A 14,672-nucleotide genomic window follows, 5' to 3' on the forward strand; every position below is an offset into this window, starting at 1 on the left:
CCCGTTTTAAGCAGGATGTCTGTTTTTGTAACCTTTAAATTTTTTGTTAAAATTTAATTTTATGGAAATATATTTTTGATATTTAAATATAGCGAACATTTAAACCCTCTGACACTGCAAATATTAAACAAGAATTTATTTCAAGTCCATGAAATTGAAATTTATCAGCAATTTCACATGGCTTGCCTTTGCTACAAACGAAATAAAAATATTATATTATCACAGTTAATGTGAATGCAATTGAATTATTGCACTTTAAGCATATTTACATTTTGTGGCAGACTTTAGTGTTAATATTTGTTTTGCGCACTCAAACAAAGACAGCCCCGACAGAGAGAAAAGTGGAATGTTTATGCATGTATGTATACTAACATATGAATATATATTCCTCTGCTTATATAACTGACTAAATATTTGCTTTGCTTAATGCTTCAAAGACAGCATTTCGCACTTTGTGCTCGTGCGGTTGTTCCACTATATGCATGCGTAATATCATTTATTATTATTGAATAATTGAATAAGCAAAGCCAGCAGCGTCTCATATGCACGACATATAGGCACAATTTCTAAGCACACAGTCCGGATACATACTCGTTCGTACATATTTATATGTATGCATGTGCTGAAGCAGCTAAATTTATAATGCATTGTGGTTGCCACAGTTGCCTCTGCTTCAGTTGTGGCTAATGAGGCGACCTGACTGTGGTGGTCCCCAGCTCAATCCCAAACCTAAGTGGAGACCTTTGTTCACACGAGTCTTTGCCAGCTGAACCACTTCGTGCACCTGGGACATGGACATTGGTTGGTTTATGCAGCTGTTGTGGCCTGCGTCAAGTTAGCTCTGAAAAGATTCCTTTTCATTAGAGCTCAGCCTTTTTCGACACGAAACCAGCAGCAATCGCCACAGGCGACCTAATGTCCTAACGTCCATATTTCCATTGTAATAATATACTTGTACTTGTAGTTGTATCTTTTACTATTTATGAGCTTACTCACACATCTTCACATAATTGAATATTTAAGTTGAGTGTGTGTGTGTGTACTTTCGAATGCTCTTGTTATCGCAAATTCTATGTTCACAGCTGGGAGTGTGCAATCGGATAATTTACATAGCTGAAGTTAAGCTTGCAATGTAATTTTAATGAAGTGCATTTTAAGCTTAGTTCAACAGATTATTAACTAAAAATATCACTGCGATAGATAGATATGTCAATATAACTTTGGCAAAACTCCAATTGAGTGTCATTAATGTCTCTCGATGGATTCAGAATCTACTTAAAACTTTTTGTTTAACTTTCATTCGCCTTAAAGTTGCAGCTTCGCGAATGCCACAGTCAATTCTCCCTTTTAGCAGCATCTGTGCCCAGGAAATACGAACTTTAAATTGATCCAAAAATCAGGTCAAGTGACATGGAGGCTTACGGTTTGCCGCAGTGGTAATCCCGGGCATCATAGAGAGACCAACAAACTCACCATATGTGCTTTCGTATCTCTTTTTTTTATATTTATCTGCGAGGGATTTTTGGGACGCATATATAATAAGCAGCTGCAATACTCGTATTATGCAAATTTCGGGGCAGAGTCAAGCCGAAAAGTGTTAAATATTTATGCGGCGTGCTCGTGCAAATGTGACAAATATTATAATTTCAATACTGATTCAAATGCACGGCGACAACAGGAGCTTCAGTTAGTTGATTAAATGGATAAGTGGAGCTAACGTATTCACTGGCTTAAAGCCATTTTATGCTTCAGTTAGTCCACCTGTTCAGGGCTTCTTGTACTGCACCTGCAACCTCCTGCCTGCCGACTGCTGTCTGCCCTGCTAACTTGCTTGCAAACCTTCTCTGTGGTCAGGTAATGCTTAGCCTGAGTTCTTGCCATCGTGCGTGCCTCACATGCAAATGCTATTAGGTTGCCAGCTTGAGGCGTGTCTGCGCCTTAATTATGCTGCAAACTTGCCTCGGCGAACACACTCACACACATTCTCAGCACGGTGCCTAGTTCTACCACTGATCCTGGTCTGGACTCGGTCCATTCTGTGGCAATGTCATTTATAAACGCATGCTTGGCGCACAATTAGCAAAAGTTGCTGCAGGTATTTTATGCACAACTTGGCAACAACAACGAAAACGAAAATGACAACGGCAATGGCAACTACAACGACAGCAACAGCCAGAGAATCCCCTCAATAACCGCCTCTCTGCACGTTTTACTTTCTTTCTCTTTCTCTCTCTCTCTCTGTTTCGATTTCATTCGCTATCTCGCTCTCAGTCTCTGACTGCTGCTTTGCTTGCCACATGCCCTTCCGTTTCGCACATAATGAAACTTGATTTAGCTGACAGCAAAAAGTCACGTACAATGGTGCGTATTAGTAATCTTGTGCTAACTTTGTTAGCAAGCACTTGAGTATGCCACAACGGAGAGGCAAACGAAAACGAAATATCAAAGACTACTATTTCACTGCAGTACTTAAATGAACTTAAAGTTTCAGCATCGGCATCCAAATAAATAATTAAAATAAAGATTCTCACACATATCAATTCAACTATATTTTGGATCCATTTTACGACTATTTCTCAATTTATTAAAATAAATTAAAAATTTCTATCAAACACACATTACTCTGAATGTCGTATTATTTATGTATTTTTGCGGAAATCACCTGGCAAATTGAATGCCTGTGAAGCTCGTATAAAACTTCCATCAAATTCAATGCTTTCCATCAATATTCTTGTGGTCTGCACAAATATGATTGGATTTATTACCGCTGGACTGACCATAAAATCTTTAGCCATATAGTCTGGAGGAGTGAATGCTCATATTCATAGTGACGAATAGCGAAAGTGAGTATGAGTATGAGAATGAGTGTGTCACGGCTGCGTGAATTATATCCGCATGGATGCTTATGCTTTGGCATCCCTCGTTATTTGTATGACCGTTGTGTGTGTGATGTTGTCTGGCGTAATTGCTACACGGTTTTCAAGCTAATAGAATTAGAACATAAACCGCTTTATTGTCTGAATCCAACACATACACCCACACTCAAACACTCACTGACACTTACACACACACACACATACACGCTTAGTCATAACAAAGCGTTTTTATGACAGCCCAGCGGATTGGACGTCATGAAAATCGCCGCTTTTGTGAGTGTCCGCTATTAAATTGCACAATTATTTTGCATGTGTGTGTGTGCTTGGAAGTGGGCGCGTTTCTATGTGTATGTGTGCGTGTGTGCTTGTGTGTGAGATGGAGAGAGCTTGTAGACACGCGTGGCTTCGCCGGACAAAAGTCCACCACTCCATAGAAAACAAAACACATTTCAAATGACGAAATTATGGCCTTAGTTGACGCACTGCAGGTGCGGCCATTTCGCTGCGAAATTTGCGGAAATTTGCTCTTTATGTCTCTAGACCACTTTTCCGTTGGATCTCAGATACGACTAATGTGGTTCTATATGGAAAGCGGTTTTATGGAGGTCGTTGTCATAAATGAGATGGAAAATATATTTTAAAAATCCTATTATACTTGGTCGTCTTTTAAAGTTAAATGCTTGAGCTTACCTGTTCATAACCGAGGTATTTAGACTTTATGCCTGAATTTCGAATACATTTAAATTCATAAAATAAGAATGAAAATAAAAATGTAACTTTTTAATTTACCTACTTGAAATAATTTAGTAAAAAACAAGTAAGAAAGCTCCAAATACCTATTTGCAATTAAATCAGATTCTAAAACTATACGAAAAATAAGCTTATATTTGTTAAATTAATGCTGTACTACGTTTAAAATATACCATAAAGCACAAATCATACCAAGTTGTCAGTCAAAGCAACAAGGACCCGATTGCAGTATGTTGGTTTGCTATACAAAAGTATTTCTTCGTAACTTTTAATTTTTAGGAATCATAAATACTGCAGTTAAATTGTACTTACAAAAATTAAGAGAACTATTATTGTTTGTATCTTCCAAATTAAGCTTGATATTCGATTTTTTCGAATGGCTTGGCGGAATTGGACAAGGCAAAAATTTGAAACAAACTTGATCAATGTGCAAACATTATAAGTACTCTCGAATGCACAAAGTAAAAAAAACTTAAGATACAATATGAAATTTATTAAAGAAAAGTCTTAAGAAAGTCAAAGGTGCAGTAATGGATATCCAAAGATTAGAGTGAAATTATTAATAGTATAATAATTAAATATAAAAAATATAAAAATATAAATATAAAATATAATATAATAATTATATAATGTATTATATACTATATATATAACATATTATATTTTATATAGGTCTCTTGCTGCTTAAATCGATAGAACCAACGCTCGGAGTTGCCAGACCTATTCCTACACTTACACACGTATTCCAAGCTTATATTTAATTATTAGGAATTAATATTATTCATAAAGATGAGTACAATAATGATATACCTGGTTAATACTTAAATACAGGGAATCTTAAATTCTATACTTTTCATTGAACTATTTAATTAAAGTATAAAAACGACTCGATGAAGTGCATAATTAATGTTATTATTACAGGGATAGTAGCCGAACACAATAAATTGTGTATTGCATCACGATCTATCATTTAGCAATCCATTTTACTTACATGTACTTACCAGTTAGTTAATGCTTTGATATAATACTTCACTTTAGCAGACAAGGATAGAGCAATAAAGCATAAAAAGAGAATACATATTCGTACATATGTTGTTAAGGGACTCTTGCTCTTACTTATGGCACGGCTACAAAGCACTTGCTATTATTTCTCGCTCTGGTTTTTTCGCACAATGAAATCACAATATGACCTCTGGAAAATGCTGTTGACATACATATAAAACGGTAGCAACAACAAGAGCAAGCACAGCGAAAGTAAGAATCGCCACAGTCTCAGCCTCAGTTTCAGTTTCAGTCTCAGGCTCGGGCTCAGCATCAGCCTTGTGAGAGTACTTGGTTATGTAATCCCAGTCGAATGGCATGGCGAAAATTAAGCAAAAGCAAAAATGGCAACACATAAAAACCAGCCGAAAATGAGAGCAAAACGACTCAAATACTAATAAAGGAAGAACTGGCAAAAAGCAACAAAGAAATGGCGAAAATAAAAGTAAAAAGAGGCAGGCAAGAGAAAAAACTGCCAGTGCCTATATATAGTACATATGTACATACGTACACATGTATGTATGTACCTAGGAACTAAATGGAAGGCCTGACGCCCAGGGGAATTAAATGGTCGGATGTGGTGTCGGATACGGGATTGGCAGGGGCGGCAACGAGGCGGGCCAGAGGCATCTGGGGAGGAGATGGAGGAGTATAATTATCGGGCAAACTACAAACAATATAACGAAAATTTGAGCAAACAACGGAATCATTTGCCGAGCAGGTGGCAGGCAGTTTAACTTTAAAATGAAGAAAACTTTGCTCCTGTACATAAAACACATAAGTATGGTTTTCTTTTTTAAATGTGTACAATACACTCTGCAACATAAGAAGAGACTTTAAGTTGTAATAAGCGAAAAACAAAAACTTTAATCCGCACATTTGAATAGCTATAGGGAGAATTAAAAAGTACCCACTGGCTGTGCACTGTGCAACGAATACTGAAATGGACTCGTGTGCTATGCGAGACAGTGTTATACATAGAGAGGGTACACGATTGTATCTAGAGCGTGAAAAATCACCGACACTTGCGCGCCTTTGGCTTGTTAGCCAGCGGCATCTGTTGCCGTTGCTGTAGCTGTTGTCGTTGACTAAAGCTCCAAGCAAAGTGAACGCTTTGCAATCCACAATTGTGCCACGTTCCAGTGGTGTGTGCGGGGAAATGGGAGGGGGAGTAGGGAGGCAATGCGGGCTCTGCACTAACAAGATTCGACATTTGAACGAGAGTAATCCATCAGCGGGTGGCGAGTATCAAAATGGATTAAGAAGAAATGTGTGTTTTTACTTCGGCATCAGTTTCATATCGGAGGCTCAGCTTCCACTTTTTTATTTTGGCTTTTTCCATCTGGTCTCTTTTTAAATCGCATTTAATGTGCGGCATTTGCGTTCGGTATTTGGCATGCGACTGTGTTTCATTTTTCACAATACAATGGAAGTTCAATTATTTGATTTGACAGGCGCTGCCAGCAGACAAATGAGTGGAAGGGGCTGCTTCCTGTTTTGCTAGAATTATACAGTATATAGTATGAACAACTTAGGGGAGAATGCGCGTACTTATGTACTTTATAAAGAGCATCAAGTTGACTGTACAATTCAAGTGTAATTTATTAACTTTCCCAACTGAATTGAGTTTTGAGCGTGCAAATCGCTGAACATGAAGCACAAGTGCTACGGATTAAACCAGAACGGAAAAAACTGTTTCATTTAACCTTTTTTAGGGACGTTGTTGTTGGTTTCCTGAAAGTGCTTTCCGCTGTTTATATGTGAAGTCAAACGTTTGCTGTGTTGCTCTAAGAAATTAGTTATTTAGCATACACATCTCTTAAGAATTTTTAATGGTAATCTAATTTAAAGTGTAGGATAAATGAAAACTTATAAAGCTGCCAAATATCTTAAAAACATCCAGAATGAACTGGGTTCTACATTACGTTGATATTAAGTTAATGTGAGACTGATAAAGTTCTATATTCAATATCATGAGAATTTCAAGTTACCCATTTGTAGTATGGGGTAAATAATAAGTTAAGAAAATCCAATCACATCCAGGTCAAACCAGTCATTTAATATTTTTCTTTTTCCCTCATCGAATTATTATTTCAATTGACAAAACGACAAAATGTATTCAGAAAAGTACAACACAGATGTAATTATTTGTTGTTCCATTGTCGGCTTGCAGCTGAAAGTCGGAATGAAATGAGTATGATGGCTTTAGTTGTGGGTTTATGTTACGATAAAGCTTGATAAAGCCCAATAAACAACATATTCAACTGCCTCATAGTCCATAAGCCTCAACATACACAAAAAGGGGCGCACATCAATCTGAAATCCCACCCATTTACAACCGCATATCGAAACCACCTTTTTACTGAATACTGTTAACTGTTAGCTCTGAGCTGTGAGCTGTTAGCTGTGTGATGCTCCTCTTACAGTTTACAACGCATTTTAATGAGTTCTCCTATTTGTTGAAACTGCGTGGCACATAAGGCCGCCCATCTGTGGGTTCTACAGTCAGCCATAATTTGCTTTTGTTTGGCTTTTCTAGTTGTTTGAGTTTGCTTTGTTGTTGTTCTATGTTCAATGTATAGTTGTTGTTTGTGCTTCAATGCGGTTTTGTTAGAAGGGGGCGGGAGGCAGACTTTTTAGATTTTGTTTGTTTTGCGGGCGATAAGTGGTTGACAATCGTATCGTATCGTTGTTGCTGTACATGTCGACCTAATACGAAAAGCAACACAACTCTTGAATTGGCAGTTAAATGGACCGAAATAGTGGTTGCAGTATAAATACATTTTAGGCCAAAATAAAAGAAAATTGAGGAATTAAAAGAACGAAAATTGGCCCAACATAAATTTGTCAAGCAACTTAATTAAATGTGTCTAGGGAACTTCAAAGCAATTTGCCAAAATGTGAAAAGTGTCCTCAAGCTGTACAATTTTGAAAGACAGAGCAACTAATAGGCTCATGCGGCTGTTGGCTTCCTCCATTGAGATTGGCATCAATAAGTCATGGCGTCTTTAGCAAATCACACAGGCAATGCAATTGCTTGGTGTGAGAACCAATTTGCAACTATTAAATGTGCGCCAGAAACAGAAGCTCCACAGAAAAGGAACAAAAACTGAGGGAACTTTAGTGATTTTGCTAGTAACAAAGCTTGTGAATGTGCCAATCTCAGTCTGTAGAGTCGAGTCGAGCCCCAACATAAAACCATCAGCCCACAGTCGACAGTCGGCAGTCGGCAGTCGACAGTCGACACAGTCGAGATTCAAGCTGAAAGGCGAAGCAAACGCAGAAAAGTGAGCTACAAATTGCAGCACTTGTATCAAGATACAGTCAAAAACAGGCAAAAAGTCAACGACAGCCAGTTCGTGCAGGATGTTTCAAAGGAGGACATGGCAAAGCCAGAGGCAAAGGAGCAAACGCAGAGGCAGAGGGCATACCATGAGTTCTGAGGACGCGTATGTATAGTATGTATATATATGCAGATTTTTTCCCCCTTCAACATTTGCATAGGTACGACTCGGAAAGGCATCTAGCTCAAATTCTGTGTCTCCTTCTATGTATGTCATGTCTATATGAGAGAGTGTGAGTATTGTGGCATTGCTTTGTTTCTCTTTGCTGTTAGGCTTTTGTGCTCAGATATATTGAAATACTTGGATCGTAGAGAGTATAGATAGGGCATGTAGAGCTTAAAGACAATAAAATAGTTGGGCTACAGTAATATAAACATCACTATGAGGAACTTCGAGGAATCACTTGACTGAAAAAGTGGAAGTACTTAGCTAATATAATTATTGATTGACTATATAAATAAGAATATACCCGAAGTGCTTATATTACCTTTGACATGTTTGTTTCGTCACCTAATTATATTTTCATAATTATCTTTTGTTCAATTAAATTTGATGAATTAAAATTTCATTTAAATTCATCGTTTAACTTAATTATAGTTTAAATCATGTATGCATAGTTAAAGGCACATAATTATACTAAGTAAGAAAGCAACAACCGAGCACACTCGACTGTGAGATACCCGCTACCCATTTTAAATAAAAACAAAATAGTGCGGTATTAATTTGATAAAAAATCAAATTAATGTATTGCAAATACATAAAAAATATACCATATAGTGCTAAATACACTTAAATAATACGATATAGTGATAAATAGACTAGATTGCCAACCAAAGCAACTAAGATCCGTACAAAGTAAGCATTTTTGTCCATACAAAAATATTTCTAAAATAACTTCGATCTGCGTGGAAACATAACAAGTGCTGACGAAAATTATTTCTCAATGGACAGACGGAGATAACTATATCGTCTCGGCTGTTGACCCGCATGAAGAATATATATACTTCATAGGATCGGAGATGTCGCCTTCTGCCTCATAATATATGGTAGCGGGTATAAAAATAATGAAACTATGAATACATACACAATTGACAGCATTAACATTATTTATCACAATTCATAAGCACGTTGTTAAATCACTGTAAAGCTGTCTCGCTGACTTTGCTGTAGGCCAACATGATTCGTAGTCTGGGAAACTAATTAAAATGTGCAAAACTTGCCAAAATACTTAAAAGCCAGCACACAAGAGAGTAAACATGAGATTGTATGCGTATGGGATACCTATAAATGGCTGCACATGCATATATAGAAACACATGTATGTATATGATGTATGTATGTGTGTATGTGGGAGGTGTTTGTTTGCTAGCTTGTAAAAAAGGTAAACGCAGGTCGTGCAGCTTTTTCGCAATTTTCCACTCAACAGATTTTGCACTGTTTTCCCTTTACATCCCTTTTTGGTGTTTGGGGAACAGCGCAGAGAAGTGGAGGGTAAAAACATAGCGTGCTTGGAGCATAACTTTAACATATACAAACATCCAAATTTCAGTTGCGTTACCTTGGCAAAAATGTAATTTATTTTCTCTGCCTTTTCTTCTTGTAGGTGGGTGCAACATTTTCGAGCTGCAGATATATTTGTAAGTATTTTCAGCTCATACTTACCGGTATATATTTTCTGGATAGTTTGGCAAGCGAAATGAAATAAAATAAATATATTGCTGGATTAATGGCATTGGCTGTGCGAAGCATATAAATTTGACAATATGATTTATTTAAATTCATTTCATGCTAATATGCATAGATAATAAAATTACAAAATATGGCATTCTCAAATAAAGAGTAATGTGCTTAAAGGAAATTTAAACTATTTATTATGTATTGAATAATCTTATCAGTTCTTTGAGTTACTCTAATAAAATATTGTGTTATAAAAACATTTATTCTTAATTTAAATTTTAAGTGTGTTTGTTATGTTATAAAAACATTTGTTCTTAGTTTTAATTTTAAGTGCATTAGAAGCGAAAGTATATCAACATGTTGAGACAAATAAAAATGCGAATACGTTTTTATTTGGATCCAACTCAATCCGTTGAACTTTATGTAAACTGAAGCAGTGTTTTTGCAAAAGTTTTCAACTAATTTTCTTGCTTGGCTCAGCTTTCGTGCCAGATACAAAGGACAGGGGCAAAATTGTATAACAACAACTAAAAAGAAAAACTTGTTCAGCAAATTGGCGTGCAAGTTTTTACCGTGCCATGCACAACAATTAAAAGGATTTGTTTTCTGGTTAAATAAAAAATTATATGAAACTTTTGACTAGTTTATTAAAAAGTACAAAGCACGATTGGATAGCACGCTGATGAGTAAACATACAAACAGATACCCTAGAATCTGATAGTTCAATTTGAAGTTGAGCTGCCGACTACAATAATGTAGCCACTGACTACGCCCTTGGTTATTGGCCAGTCAGTAATTAAAGCCAAGCCAGCAAACGCAGAGCGGTATAGGGGGGACAGACATTCAAATTAAGCCAAAACATTTGGGCCTTGGCTTGTCTATGCGACTGCCGGGTGGCTGTCAAATGACCAGTTTAATGGGGCCCTATGTCGAACATGGGGCCGAGGAGAAGGATGTCTCTTCCTCCCGGTTTGAGTGGCGCGCGCGCGTCTTAATGTCCAGAACATTTGCTAGTGAAATGGCCTAAACAAAGGACAAGCGTGAGTGAGAAGCGCCAGCCGATTACCTTTTCGGGCCGTTAATTAAGTTTTGGGGTAGCTAAATGTTATGGCCAAGTTTTCTATTACCGAGTCGGGCACACGTCCCTTAATGAGACACGTAGGCGTATGAGTAACGCACAAATAGGCAGCTCAGGTACTCAGCAAAGATGGCAACGTGACAACGTACTGTGTTCAGCGTACAGCGTACAGCGAACAATATACAACGGGGCGTATGTGTAATTACCAAACTGCTACAAGTGAAACTTGAGAAAACTAAAGACCATGCGAGCAGCTTCAAAGCAGAGCTAAAACCTGCTCATACTCGACAAATTTTCAGCTCATAAGAACACCAGTTTTCTGCAATCTTACACATTCCCCTTACACATTTCTTTGCCAAATTCCTTTCCCGTCCTTTTTTTTTTTTCGTGCTGTTTCTTGCTTTAGGTCGTGCAGAACTTTCACTGACAGAAACTTTTTGCACACGAGATTCAAATTGCGCGTAGCACGGAGTGAGGGAAAACAACTGAAATCGAAAATTGTTTACCAAGCGAAGCGCTTAGCTAAATGTCTTCCGTGCCAGTTCTCCGACTCTACTCCGCTGGGAGGAAGTTGTTTGAATGCCATAGTGCCTGAGTTTGTGTGTGTGTGTCTGTCTGTGTGTGTTTGTTGTCAGTGTAGTTGTTAGCTTGTAGCTGAGCTGAACCGAGCAGGTGCAGCGCTTGTTTAGCCATAAAAAGCAACGACAAGTGCAAATGCCCCAGAACCAGAAACAGCAGCAGAAGAGGCAGCGGCAGCGGCAGCCACAGTCGTCGTATCCCCTTCATTGCCATATCCATACTCGATCCCAATCCCAATCCCAGTCCCAGCTGTCGTTGCTCGTATTTACATGCAGACAATATGAAGCAGCAGTATATGTTTATAACATCCGCAAATTGTTGAAGATAACAATTATTGTGCATTGAGAGCAAAGGCAAACAGCAGAAGCTTCCACAGACCGAACCGAGTAGTACAAGTATCTCTATGCGAGTGTGAGTAGTATGTGTGTATGTGAATGTTGCTTGTTAGACTTGTGGCACAATCGGAAATGGCAGTTTACGGAAACATACAGAGAAAGAGAGCGAGCCACAGACATACAAAAGCCAAGCCCAAATAGCATGGAGATGTGCCATTAGATACCAGCTTTAGCTTTGCGGTTAAACACTTGAAAAAGTTGTAAATTCTGCAGAATGACATTGCCGGGAGCCACAGCACAGGTTTTTCATTATTCTTATTTTTATAACTCCCCATGCTCCAGAGCCTTGAGCTCAGGTGTTACTCATTAAGCCAATAAACTAGGTGTCCGAGGTGTGGTAAGTTGAGATAGTAGATTGAATTGTTTTAGGTTAGTTGCCATTGTGTTTCCGAAGACCTTTGGAGAAATTAAATAATTATTAAGATTTGTGTAAAGCAAATAAATGTTAAGATCGAAAATAATTATAGTAAAATGTACACAATTTTTAGTGCAATTTAGTGCAATAAATAACATTATTTGATGTTTAAGTTTCAGCAAATGTTTTCGGTAAAATATAACCTCAGCAAACTTAAATTTCATTTTTAAATTGTTTTTTATTTAACTCAATGCTTCCAACCTTAATAATATACTTTCTACTACTTTTTATTTTATTCTCAGTTTCACCAATTTTTTAAATTTCTTTTCATTTAACTCAAATGCTTCTAAACGTAATAATACACTTTCCATTACTTTCTATTTCATTCTGAGCCCTCTAACTCTTGTTCTCTATTTTGTATAACATTGTGAAGCTCTGACCTGTTATGGCCTCAACATTCCCATTGTTTAGCCAATTCGTAAGCTTTGCATATTTATAGGGCCAGCATTTTGAGAAAAAAAATGCTTATTGTATTGTCATGGTCTTAGGCATTTGTATTAACCGGGCGAACAGAAACAAAGCACCCAAAATGGCTGCCAGAATACACTTAAGCTCGCACACATACACACACACTCATACAGTCATAGTATATTTAGTAGGCGAGGAACGGTGGAACGCTGTCGCGCTGTCATATCGCAGCAACGCCCTCATTGAGTAAACATTGAGTCAACACTTCCGCAACGATAACATCAACATGGCGCCAACATTATGGAGGACCCAAAGCGAGAGCCAAAATAGATAAACCAGTTGAGATAAGATGTGAACCAGCGGCCCACACAGCCAGCTGCTAGCGGAAAGAAATCAAAATGCTTAGTTCTTGGCCAGCAATTTTTACCCAATAAATTATTTTATCTGCCAAGCCAAAGACAAAACACAGCCAAATACTGACAGCAGGACCCGCAGCACAGCAGCAAAGGCAGCAAGATGTCGTTGAATGCCACGTGGCATAAAAGCAAATTAGAGCCACATCAGGGCACAAAATATCTGCGGCGACTGTTTATGAAAATGTCATTAAAATACTCGGCAACAATAATCCCAATGCCACTAAAAGCGAAACTAAAATAAAACAAAGCCAACACAGAGGAAATTAATTAAGACCAATGCTCAGGCCAAGGAAATGAGTGTGCGATGAAGTGTGCTAGATATAGACATTGATATACATTTGAACTTGTCATCGTATTCGCTATACTTATAAGACAGTAGAAGAACGTAATTGATTTACGAATATATTGAGGATAAATTTGATTTTCTTAAATCTAATCATATTGGATACCACCTCAATATTATAACTACTTCTATAAACCACTGTATGGGTTAGATCATAAAATATTCAACTACCTAACTTAACTAAAATTAAAAAGAGTCAGCACTTACTTATTACTTTAGTTCACTAAAATGAGTAGTTATTTTAGGAAATCTGAGAATAATTTGAATGTGAAGAGTATTTCGAATTTGCCTTGACGAAAATGGGATTCTAATAGTATTTTTTTTCTATATGTTGTTAGCAACGTTGCTAGGATGGAATCCTTGTTATTTTTGTCTTCGAATGTGCTTACAACAACGTCATTGACGTCGTTTATTTGCGTTTACGTTGGTGCTTCTATTTTGTTCTGGTACTTTTACGTAATGTTATAATGTTGCTTTAATATGGTTATATTACAATTCGTAGTCCATGGCCAAAGGCGAATGATTTTCTGCGATTCGTACGGGATACTCAGCATAATGAATTCAATTTGGGTTCTGCCAAAAATTGCAAAAAGCGCAAGATGGAAAGGCAGGCAACAGCAATTGGGAAGAAGGCCTTTTGCAATGGGAAAACTGGCAAATCATTTGCCAATATTAAGCGATAATTTATTTCACCATTTGCTTTTAAAATTTTGTTAGCCGCGAGCGCACAATTTATGCCAGACACACAAACATACAAGCCATACAGATACACATGTGTATGTCGTGTATGTGCGTGTGTCTGTCTACACATGCAAAATCACAGGAAAATTAATTTTCCTTACATTCGCTTTGGCACAATCACAGGCTCAATTGTGCGCGAAATTTATTGCTCAGCTAATGTTTGCCCCAAGGATAAAATTTGTATAGAAGTTCTGCATAAATTATATGCTTTGATGTAAGGTTCTGATTAAATTCAAATTGCATTTACTCCCTAAAATTTCCCAAATTTATACGAGTGTATGCAAAATGTGTATTTTAAGCAATACTAATGAGTGTCAATTAAATTCAGTTGCCTTTGATTTCAAATTTCCGCATTGCAGTTGACTAACCAAACCAATTGATTAATTTCTTGCATTAGCTAAATGCACATTTAATGGACTTGATTAAATCAATTATTAACTATGCTTTGACTTCGTCTGGCATATTCTTGATGTTTTGAATCCTACTCAGAAAATGAAGACTTTCAATTGCCATTTTAGCTAATTATTACCATGAATAATTTTGAAATTCATTAAAGTTTATTATTGGAAATGTGAAATAATATATTGATGGAGTGCAATTATGATTAAAA

General features: G+C 37.2%; 1 protein-coding gene across 4 annotated transcripts in view; it reads left to right on the forward strand.

Annotated features, from left to right (window-relative positions):
- LOC117576450 (neuroligin-4, Y-linked) overlaps positions 1 to 14,672 on the forward strand; it is a 77,662-nt gene that overhangs the window by 18,850 nt on the left and 44,140 nt on the right. The window contains exon 2 of one of the 4 annotated variants that reach the window (XM_034261221.2): positions 9,614 to 9,647. The exons of the other annotated variants lie outside the window; for them this stretch is intronic. The gene's annotated coding sequence lies outside the window, so the exon portion shown is untranslated. The remainder of the gene's footprint in view (positions 1 to 9,613; positions 9,648 to 14,672) is intronic. 4 annotated transcript variants of the gene reach the window in all.

This window comes from Drosophila albomicans, chromosome 2R (assembly GCF_009650485.2).
Source record: "Drosophila albomicans strain 15112-1751.03 chromosome 2R, ASM965048v2, whole genome shotgun sequence".
NCBI classification, from domain to species: Eukaryota; Metazoa; Arthropoda; class Insecta; order Diptera; family Drosophilidae; genus Drosophila; species Drosophila albomicans.